This window comes from Triturus cristatus, chromosome 3_1 (assembly GCF_964204655.1).
Source record: "Triturus cristatus chromosome 3_1, aTriCri1.1, whole genome shotgun sequence".
In the NCBI taxonomy this organism is placed as follows: domain Eukaryota; kingdom Metazoa; phylum Chordata; class Amphibia; order Caudata; family Salamandridae; genus Triturus; species Triturus cristatus.
In genome coordinates this window covers 1,002,767,570-1,002,778,688 of record NC_140583.1, presented here as the reverse complement: position 1 = coordinate 1,002,778,688, position 11,119 = coordinate 1,002,767,570, and the positions used below count along the sequence as shown (strand labels likewise).

At 40.5% G+C, this 11,119-nt stretch overlaps 1 long non-coding RNA gene across 1 annotated transcript in view; it reads left to right on the top strand.

Annotated features, from left to right (window-relative positions):
- The first annotated feature begins 1,316 nt into the window (after nt 1-1,316).
- LOC146861400 (uncharacterized) overlaps nt 1,317-11,119 on the top strand; it is an 89,297-nt gene continuing 79,494 nt past the window's right edge. Inside the window, exon 1 of the long non-coding RNA XR_014979256.1 lies at nt 1,317-1,467. This is a non-coding gene — a long non-coding RNA (uncharacterized LOC146861400). The remainder of the gene's footprint in view (nt 1,468-11,119) is intronic.

The window sequence follows — 11,119 nt, the reverse complement described above, 5'->3', positions numbered from 1 at the left end:
CTGCGCTAAGAGGCTTGTTTTTGGGCAGGCTGAGGATGGAGTATTTAATGCTATTGTTATGCTATTTGAGTAGTGGTCGCTTGAGGGGTCGGTGCCAGTTGTAAATTGCTTCAATCGGTTTTTTAAGGATTGAGAGCATAAGATAAAATCGATGGTTGTGGTAGCACCTCTACCATGAAAAGTCGTCTTGAACTCTACAGCAGGACATACTAAAATGTTCGCGAATTCAAGTTCTAGTGCGAAAATACAGGTGTTTAGTGTGTAACCCACTGTACTGTGGGTGAAGTGGGCTAGGGGGACATCATGCTCGTCTAAAAGCCCACAAATACCTTTGCCATGATTGTTACACAAATACACATTGAAATCCCCACCCCACACAATATGACAATTTAACTCTTGACTCGTAGCTTTTTGGTCTTGTAAATACAAAGTAATTTCCGACAGAGATTTTACACAGTCGCTGGGTGAAGAGTTATTATACATATTGATGAGATAATAACAGGAGTTATTGTCTGGAACTATTTTAAGGATTTGAAAAATTGACGAGACTAACGGAACTTCCGTGATCGTAAAGGGAATTAAATTGGAAACATAGATGGCTAAGCCGCCCTTAGGTCTACCATGAGTGGACGGTAAGGAAGGAAGGTGAAATGTTTTAAAACCCTGAATATGAATAGGGTCAATTGCCCAAGTTTCTTCTAGGCAGATTAACTTAAATTTGTTAGTTACTTCCACCCAACTTAAATTTGTTAGTTACTTCCACTGTAAGTCAAAATTGTGACTAGACAAAACACAGATCTCTCCAGCAGGCGCATCAACCACCAGAGTTATCTCACCATTATTATTATCCCCTGCAATTTGCTAGGCACACAAAAATCTTTGCAGATATTTTAAGATGCATCTTCTTTGTGACAAATTATTTAGGCTGAACAGCTTCACATTTCTCCTTGCTGCCAATCTATTCACGGCATTTAAAAAAAAAAATATTTGTATAAGTTGACTGTAGGGCTGTTTTTTATGATTCCTCCCCTCGTGACTCCACTTTCTTTCTTCTGCCTCTCTTTGACCACCCCCACCCAATGTATAGGCGCCCAGAATAAATTGTTTTCAATTTCAGCACTGAAGTAACATAAACAATCTGTGCAGCGCCTCGATGACGCTAATGGAGCTAAGCCTTGCAGGAAATCAGGAAGGTGCGTGTAAGAAACAAACCACACCTGTAGCCAAGGGTCAATGGGGCGAGTTTACAGGGATCCTCCCTGGTCACTCCCTCCTCCGCCCTACCTCGGAAGTCGGCTCCTTTGTGGAAAATTCCTGGGCGCCATTCGACAACGAAGAACCACAGGGTGCCAACGAGAGGGAGGAAGAGCGCTCCGAAGAGGTCTACAAGGTGTTTTAAGCCACTTCAGAATCTGTGGACGAGGTGCGCCAAAGCAGAGGTTCCGCCCGTTGTCTTTTTCAGCAATCGTACGTTTTGTTTGTTTCTTATTTAGACAGTGTGCATTCCGCTTCAAATGTACCCTCTTCAAACGCTTGACAAAAGTAAAGGGCAGAAAAGGGGGGTTGGTTCATGAATCAAACAACAGGCGTAGCACGAGTCATATCGCATTTGTTTTTGGTACCTCCAGGTGGCTTTATGTCGTCACGAGTCAGGACATCATCGGCAGGCGTGCATGCCCATTATGGGTAAAAATGCGAACCCCTCCAGCCATGGATGCTGCAAGCTTCCTGGACACGCGCAGTTCTTTAGCGGGTGTATGCTGAGCTGTGCAGGGATTGTGGCTTCAGGGACCGTCTCGTACAAAGTATTTCGCAATTCATCCAAAGGTTCAAGTGTATATAAAATGTGTGGGTGCTGCGATTTTAAATGTGATGTGGGCATTGTAGTTTGAGGGCAGGCCAGAGAAGAGGCTAAAAATATACATTATTCCGCAAGTGATTTGTAGGCTTTTCACCTTCTGGTAAATACATACACAATATAACACAAGACTTGACTTAAATGAACAATGCAAGTTAAAGTTGTTGTTGGCCAACCACTTTTTAACTCCGCCTTGAACTAACTTTCTACTAACCTCATGCAACTTAACACCACGTTTGTTTGATGGCGCTCCTAGGTCAGTACGATCCAGACTGTGAGTGTGCCACGAATTCGTAACAATGGTGACGAGCACCGTTCAAATGTATTGATATGAATTTACACAACATACGTATGACATCGACGTGGTGCCTCAAGGTGTCATCAAAGCTCTCTCCACCATGAGCAGTTAGACCAGGCGTCTCCAACTAGAAGCTCTCCAGCTACCAGTAAGTAGCTTTGCTCGTGTGCAGCCCAGCCTATTAATTATTGTTACTTGCTTGGTTTAACTAAGATATGTATACACAATTTGAAAATGTGTGTATTTTCAAAAGCTTTTTTATTTTATTTTAGGGTTTTATATAGCGCGAACTAGACCCGAGACATTGGGTATCAAAGCGCTTTACATAGCACCAGTTTCGTTACAGAAGGACACGTTCATTTTTTTTTGTTAGGCACGGGGAGATTAAGTGGTTTGCCCAAAATCACAGGATGTCCAGCGTCGTTCTGAAAAATATTCAAATTGATATTTTAATGATAAATGATACTATATTAGGAAGACATTGTTGACATTATTAAATTGGCGATTCGTGCATTGAAGCTATGATTGTTATGTGTTACCTATGATGAGGCATTGTTTTGAAATACTACTGATGCACTGACGTCCTTGGTACTGGTAATGTTGTACAATGTGGCCAGTAATGTTATCTTGTCTGATTTGGTCACTTTTAGAACAACTGCAACATTTGTTAGTGGTACAGGTTGACTTTTATTGAACTTAATTACAGAAAAAGTTGGACCCCTGAGCTAGACAAAATTTGTGTTCTGTGTGGTTGACAACCCAGGTCAAACAGGATTACTTTAGAAGCCATCCCAGAGTCGTTGAATAATAAGCCAACTACTTTAGAAGTCATTTTGTCATCCTCAGACATCATCAAGCTCTTGAAGTCATCAGCAAGTTTACCTGATGATTTGACGAGGACTTGAAAATGACCATCTGATTACTTCAGAAGCTGCGATCTTCCTGATGATTTTGGGATGGCTTTGAAATGAGTATTTAATGACTTCACTTGACTAGTTCATTTCTGAGGATTTGAAGTGTATTTGAAAATGAGTCTCAGATTACTTTTCAAGCACTGAGAAAGAAAATGCGTTCCTGATTTACACACGATGCGCTGTTTATTTTATGATTGTAATGTTTTCTTTTGTTTTATTAAAAATGTTCAACCATTCAAATTATTTCAGAATTGTGTATCAATTACTGCACATCCAACTCTATTTAGATATCGGATTAATTATACATTACATAGGCAACCAAGTACCTGCTGAAGTACATTATGTGCATATCTGTACGACTAGATAGAGGACCCAGGTTGGAAGCCGAATCCCTGTTAATTCTGCACTCCTGAAGATTAAGGAAGCCTGAGGTATCATTAACCCTGGCAGTGCAGAATTAACCCTCCCTATACCAGGCATTCATAATGAGAACCATAATGACAAAGTGGTTTCAAAACATAAAATAACCCCCTTAAACTGTGCAAGTCTAACACACACCTCAGCAGATCCTAGAACGCACTCATCCCCTACGCACAATACTCCACACGCCTGAAGGAAATTGGGCCTCATAAACAGAGTGCATCACGATTTTCACAAAAACCACAGTTTTTAGATTTGGGACGCTCATAGTTTGCACCTGATTTGAAACTCATAGCAGCACTTAAAATTAGCCTGTGCTTTCTAGAAGACAGCGTTATAGTATTCAAAGGAAAATAACAGGCTGTACTGAGCACCTGACCGGCATTCGAATATTTCCATGGTGTTGGCACGTTTTTTTTTGGTTTTTTTTTATATAGCGCGAACTCGACTCGAAGGTATCAGAGCGCTTGAGCACCAGCTGCGTTACAGGCGTACACATTCATTTAAAGCATGGGGAGATTAAATGATTGGCGCAGCCAGAGTCATGGGATGTTTGAGCGTCCCTGTCGAGACTTGCACCTTCCAAGTTTTCAAGGTCAGCTTCCCTAGCCGTTAAGCCACACTCTCTCCCTCTAAGATAACTAAGTGAACTGAATGCCTCCTTAAGTAAAGAAACATGTTACTTAAGTAAGGAAACATACAGTGTTTGAAAAAAGCTAGGTTATGCTCTTGTGTGTAAAGATGTCTGGTTTCAAGCACAATTTAATTGTTTCCTCAAATGCTTGTTGCATTGCGTGGGGTGGGGACTCGGGGGTTGGGGGTTTCATGGTCCCTGACACATTCTTGCAACTCGGAGCATATATCGGGCACAAATGCTCCTGTGTTAAAACGTGATTCATTTCTGCATTGCTTTGCATCGCTATGAAGTAACTCCGAAGCGACGGCTGTGAGTAGGGGGCTTTGTCTGGCCTCCAGAGAAGCTAAAGTTGACAGGTATGTTCAGTGGTTAATTTGTAATATCAGGAGGCAGCGCCAACAGGAGAAATGTGCTGGTGCAAAATGCCTCCTGACTAGAACCCCGGCACTTATTATACTGGAGAGGACTTGGCCTAATGGCTAGAGCTGCAGGTTTCGGAGCTGGGGGACCGGGTTCGAGTCTCGGCGTGCCTCAACATTCTGTGATCATGGGGAAATCGTTTTACTTCCAAATGTGTGTGCCCTTAAGTGGTGCTGATAGAGATCAGGGTGTGTATAATATTCCCACTACCACGGATAGAGTAATCTCACAGTTACACGCACATGCATACATCATACGCTAGGGCCCATTTCACTACACTAACATACGCTCAAATACTCTACCAGCAATAAACCTGTGGAAAGAAAAACTCCTAATCACCCTGCATCTATATCAAGGTCGATAAGACCTGGTTTTTGTGACTGTCCTTAAACATAATCTATACAACATATACAGCAATAATCAAAAATGTAAACCCAATAATTGACAAGAAAGAATATCCAACACCATGTTTAAAATTATATTGCTTTATCTAAAATTAGTCAAAGGAAATCAATCAGAGTAAATCATTTTCTCATAGTTACCTATTCTAGCTAAATGTCAGAATGGGTCAGGACAAGTCTCTCGGTAAATGTCTCTCAAGACAAAGTCCCTTCAGCATCAATCCTCAGCAACGCAGATTCGGTACGCGGCAAAGGCAAAATGGCAAGTGGCAAAGACCCTCTCTAGGCTAACATTTCTTATAGTTTCTAAAACAATGGAAAGATACATTGGAAACATAGAAAAAACTGTAATGTCCGCCGGACCTACTGAGCAGAGCGAGAAGGAAAGGATGTAACATCGCTACATTTGAAAATCTCCGCTCAGGAAAAGTTCACATAATAAAGACTACGGAACAGGAACCAAGAAATAAAACATGTATCTTATTAGTTCTACTTCTCCTCGGCAATCGAGCCACAGTTCAGAGTTTTTCTCTAAGGCTCCTTTGTTTCCCAAGGCTGCCAAGGACATTTTCATTTCACTTGGAGATCTCCCAAAACTGCTGCTGTCCTCATGGAAAGTTTTCAAACAAGCAAGCAAGGACCATGGTCAGTTAGCTCCAGGACCATTTCCAGCAGGGGTCTCCCTCGTCACAGTTTTCATATTATAAATCACAGCCAGGCTTACAAATCGGCCATCTTTTCTAGGCCATCATAGGCCTCAATAGACCATCTTAATTAAAAGAAACAAAAACAACGTTACCACAGCATAGTGATTAAACAGTGTTAACCCCACTAATACCCTTATGTGTATGCATCTATCTAGCACTTGCAACATAGAAAAGCATTAATTCGGAAAGCATTTTGTGCTCAAAAATAAACAGCACATAGCAACGTTTAAACATGAAAACACGCACGTTATTTTTAAACAGCACATTTATGCACACCCACTCTCTCTTGTTAGGACAAACGGATTGATTAATATAAACGCACTTGCACAAGACAAATAATTAATTATTAATTATTAATAAATTAGTACAACGAATAGACATGCCAGAGCTTCAAAAGCCACTGAATTTTCAAACTGAAAACTCTGCTCCAGCAATCCCCCTTTGGTGATTTTATCACCAAATAAACCCCAAAAAAAAAAAAAAATTAGTGAAAATTTAGTCCCATTTTAGGAGAAATCGGAAATGTCTTTTCCCCCTTACACAACATTACACACCAGTCACTCTTTCATCATCCCTTTTTGTCTCTAAGTAAACACTCTCCCTCAATTCTTCTAATTCAATTTCTTGCGGTTCTCTTTTCAACCTCTTGTTTTTCTTTTCTTTATTCAATTTCTTCCTCCCTCCCCTGTTTTTACAACACACACACACCAATCTTATTATCAATAAAGCAACAATTATACAAGTTAAGGGAAACAATATTCTACCTATAATAGTACTACCTATTTTTGCAATAAAATCCTTAACAGCTATCATTTTATTAGCTATTTTAGTCCATAAATTCTCAGCTTCAAGTGGTACTAATTCTTCATGCAAATCAGTAATATTTTTGATATAGACCAGGTCTTTGCTTTCGTCTGGAATGTAAGTGCAACAATGTGGAACTTTCAGCATTCCACAGACTCCACCCTCCTTGGCCAATAGAATATCAAGGGCAAGTCGATTTTGCATAGACATGGCACGTACGGCACTTAATTCCGTATTCACCAAAAGAAACCCTCCAGCGGTATTTGTCGATAAGCGATCAACCACTGTGGACAGTTTCCGAATTCCATAAGCATTCAAAGAAATTCCCACTGCTGGAATCAAAACCCCAAAAATGTCACCCACTATTTCAGACCAAGTTTCTCTTTTAAAACGCATTAGTAAATTAATATGTTCTACATCTGTTATTTTATCTATATGAAAAATCTTTGGAAAAACCAGGCCCACATAACACGTGCCATACCAATGGTCAGGCAACTTGTAATAAGCCTTATTCCCACAAACATAATATACTCCTGGAAAAATTGTATCTTCTCCACCTCTGAAACCCCAACCTGTTGCAATGAAGTATGTATCATGGCACTCACTAGTCCCAACAAAATACGTATCATATTGGGATTTCCTTCTTGTAATACAAAGTTTACCCTTCTGTGGTGCATCTAAAGCTAAAGTTGGACTAGCCCCATTCTTCAACTCTTTTCCCATCTCAATGTCCCAAATTGTCTCACTCACTTTATATTTTCCTGCTTTTTCCTGCATGTTCAATCTCCTTTCTTCTACCATATCCAGGAAAGCTTTCTCCTCTCCTTTCAAACTGCAAGTTAAATTATTCTTAAAAATGTAATCTAATGTTAATCCTTTTTCTTCAATAAAAATCTCACCAAAAGTGTTAGCTTCTTTAGCTGGATTCAGCTCTTTGTTCATTGGCAAGTGCCCAAAAATACTATCTCTGTTAGACATCTTATAATCTACTTTCCCTAACAAATAAAAAACCCTACTTAAAATACTACAGGAAATACCATATGTAGCTGGTAAATGGTGATAAGTAACACCCTCTGAAACGGATGCAGGTAATTGCATACAGACGTAGCAATCCCTTACTTCCATTGTTTTCACATATTCATATAACAGTTTTGAAAAAACATTACTAGAAAAGTTATTAATCGACCTATCTTTGTGTATGTAAGTATTACTAATTCTAATTGGAACTACTTTTTGCGAATTCTTCTCTACATTTGTCACATTCTCTGTATGCATCTCAAACTCTACTTTAAAAGTAACTAATAAAACTAAAACACCCCATAGAAGCATTAATAATCCAGTACAGCAGCAGCACATTCTACACCACCTCTTAAAAAAGGCACATCTATTTCTATTATCCTCTATGTTAGCCATTTTACTACTTTAGTTTAGCCTCTACTACTCCACTACTGTTGGAACTTCTTCAATTCTTCAGCAATTCTCCAGCTTTCAGTTTTCCAAATGATTTTTTCGTTCACTTAATCCAAGTGAATCCTTCCTTTATTCAGTTTGGATACTTGTCATTCTTCACTTCAATTTCTTCAACATCAAATTGTATTAGATCTCCAACATCAAAATCCTCAGTACTCGACTCTTCTCCAATGTCAGTCAAGAGTACTTTCAGAATTTCACCAGTATCTTCCTCAACCACTTCTCTCAAGATCTCTTCCGGATTATCTCGAGTCACTGTTTCTTCTTTTCCTCCTTCAGACAGTGCCACATAAGACCATTCCGGTGATCTGTACTTTTGGTTGGGTCTTCTTACTCTTTTTATTTCTACTGGTTCGTTTGACTCCTTTGATTCTTCTCCTTCAGCTTTTGAACTTTGACTCGAAACTTCATTCACTTGTTCAGCTTTCGATGTACTTGCTCTTATTATTTTGTATCTCAGCCTCTTAACTCTGTTGTTAGGCCAACGATCTCCTCTTAACACCTTTTTCGGCTTTATTTCTTTATTACTTCTTTCTCCAATACAAGTTCTCTTTCTCAGAACTCGACCCTCTGTTTGTTCATTCTCATCATCTGTTTCAAGTGCCTCTTGTTTCCGTTTTCCAGCAGCTTTCTTCTTTTCCACAGATTTTTTCACCACTGTTTGAGACTTCCCTACTTCTGTCCCTCCTCGGGTCTCCGACACGCAATCTTCTTGCTGTCTACTTGTCCCTTCACCTAGCTCATCAAGAATGTTTCCTACACCTCCTCGGGGGTCTTCCGCAATCTGTCCCTCTCTATCTTCTTCTGACCCTACTTCTTCAAGTATAATCTCAAGTGGTTCTTCAATCTCCTCCTCTTCTGATTCAGGAGTAGTCTCTGTGTGATTTCTCTTTTCTTTTCTTTTTCCTTCACTGCTGTTTGAAACTTCAGGCTCTCTTACAGAATCTGATCTCTTCTCTGATACTCGCAGTGGTTCATTCGAAGCTTTTCCTACTTCTTTCCCCACTGATTCTGTATCTTCATCATCACTAGAATCTGACTCTTCAAAATACTCTTTACCAGTCCCTTCTTTTGGGTTTGGAACTCTCAGAGTATGACTTGCATGTACCCAGTGCTTCAGTCCAGCACACTTTACTGCAGTCGTCGTAGTCAGAATAACTTGTCTCGGCCTTCCCCACCTTGGAATCAAGCAATTTCTTCTTCTGTGAACTTTTATCCTCACCCAGTCTCCTGGACTCAGATCATGGGCTTGCTTCTTCTCAAGTGTGGTAGCTTCTTCTCCAACCTGGTGAAACACAGAATGAACTGCGTCAGCCAGGCCTTTACAGTAATCCAAAATCATGTCATCAGTTATTGTCACTAACTTATTGACAGGCACGAATGCATGGCGCATTGCACGTCCCATGATTATTTAGTGCGGACTCAAACCAGTAGTTCTATCTGGAGTAGATCTCATAGTCATCAGAACTAGAGGTAAAACATCTGGCCATTTCATGCCAGTGGCTAAGCACATTTTTCCAATCCTATTCTTGATTGTGCCATTAATCTGCTCAACCACACCAGAAGCCTCTGGTCGGTATGCACAATGTAGCTTCTGCTGTATTTTCAATGCTTCACAAATCAAACCCATAAGCTCATTTTGAAAGTGTCCACCTCTATCAGACTCAACTGTTACTGGAAACCCGTACCTAGGAATCAACTCCCTTAACAGTAACTTTGCCACTGTTAATCCATCATTTCTTCTAGTCGGGTAAGCTTCCACCCACCTTGAAAACAAACAGACTACCACTAAAACATACCTCAGTCTGTTTACTTGGGGCATTTCAATGAAATCAATCTGCATTCTTGTAAATGGACCTCCTTCTCTGCCTATTGTTCCCAGACTCACCACTGTCTTTTTCCCAGTGTTAAATTGCTGACAAACTAAATACCTCTGACAGATGCTTTCTGCAATTGTCCTGAACTTTGCATTGTACCAGGTCTGCTTGAACGACCTAACCATCGCGTCCCTCCCCAAATGTCCCTGGCCATGATACATCCTTGCCATTGACGACAAGATGGAGTTGGGCATTACTGGTCTGCCATCTCTGTAGACCCAAACATGGTCTGTTTCTCTTGGAGCACATCCTGCCTTAATCCAATCTTTTTTCTCTTCCTCTCCTGCCTCATCTTGCAACTGTTTCACTTCATCCCAGGTTTCTAAGACATTAGTAAACATCACAGAGAGTAAAGACATTTCCCCCTCTCTGTCCCTATTGATGGACTGATTTGTTTTGGCACAGTACTGCGCAACATCGTTGGCATAACGGTTTCCGACCGTTATAAAATCCTCCCCTTGTCCATGGGCAGTACATTTTACAACTGCTAACTCCTTAGGCAGCTGTATCGCCTCAAGAAATTTACCAATCATTTCAGCATTCTTTATCGGAGTTCCACTCGATGTCAAGAAACCTCTTTGTAGCCAAAGCTGGCCAAAATCATGCACCACTCCAAATCCATACTGACTATCAGTCATTACAGTTGTCCTCAAATCTTTCCCAATTTCGCAAGCTTTTGTCAATGCCACCAATTCAGCAACTTGCGCAGATTTCACTCCTTTCAATGGTGATGCTTCCATGACCTCTGAAACTTTGCATACCGCATATGCTGCACATAGCACACCATCATCATTTCTAAGGCATGATCCATCCACAAACAACACATGATCACTCTCATTCAAGGGTAGATCCCTTATGTCTGGTCTCGGTTTTGTACAGTACTCAAGCACATCCAAACAATCATGATCATCTTCCATCTTCACACCCACATTTTCAATATCTGGCAAAAGTGTCGCTGGATTCACATTTACACATCTCTCGAGAGTCACATTTGATGCTCCCAGAATCACTTTTTCATATTTAGTCAACCGACTATGTGACATGTACTGAGTTCTGATTCTTGTCAATAGAATTGCCACATTGTGAGGTACGAATACCCTTACAGGATATCCCATTATGATTCCCTCACTCTGTTCCAGGCTTCTGCATGTTGCTGCCACAGATTTCAGACAACCTGGTAAACCCACAGCTACAGGGTCAAGTGTCGATGAGAAGTACGCAATAGGCCTTCTCAGTAATCCATGCTTCTGAATTAACACTGAAAGTGCACATCCATTTCTTTCACTGCAGTACAGCTCAAATTCCTTTTCATA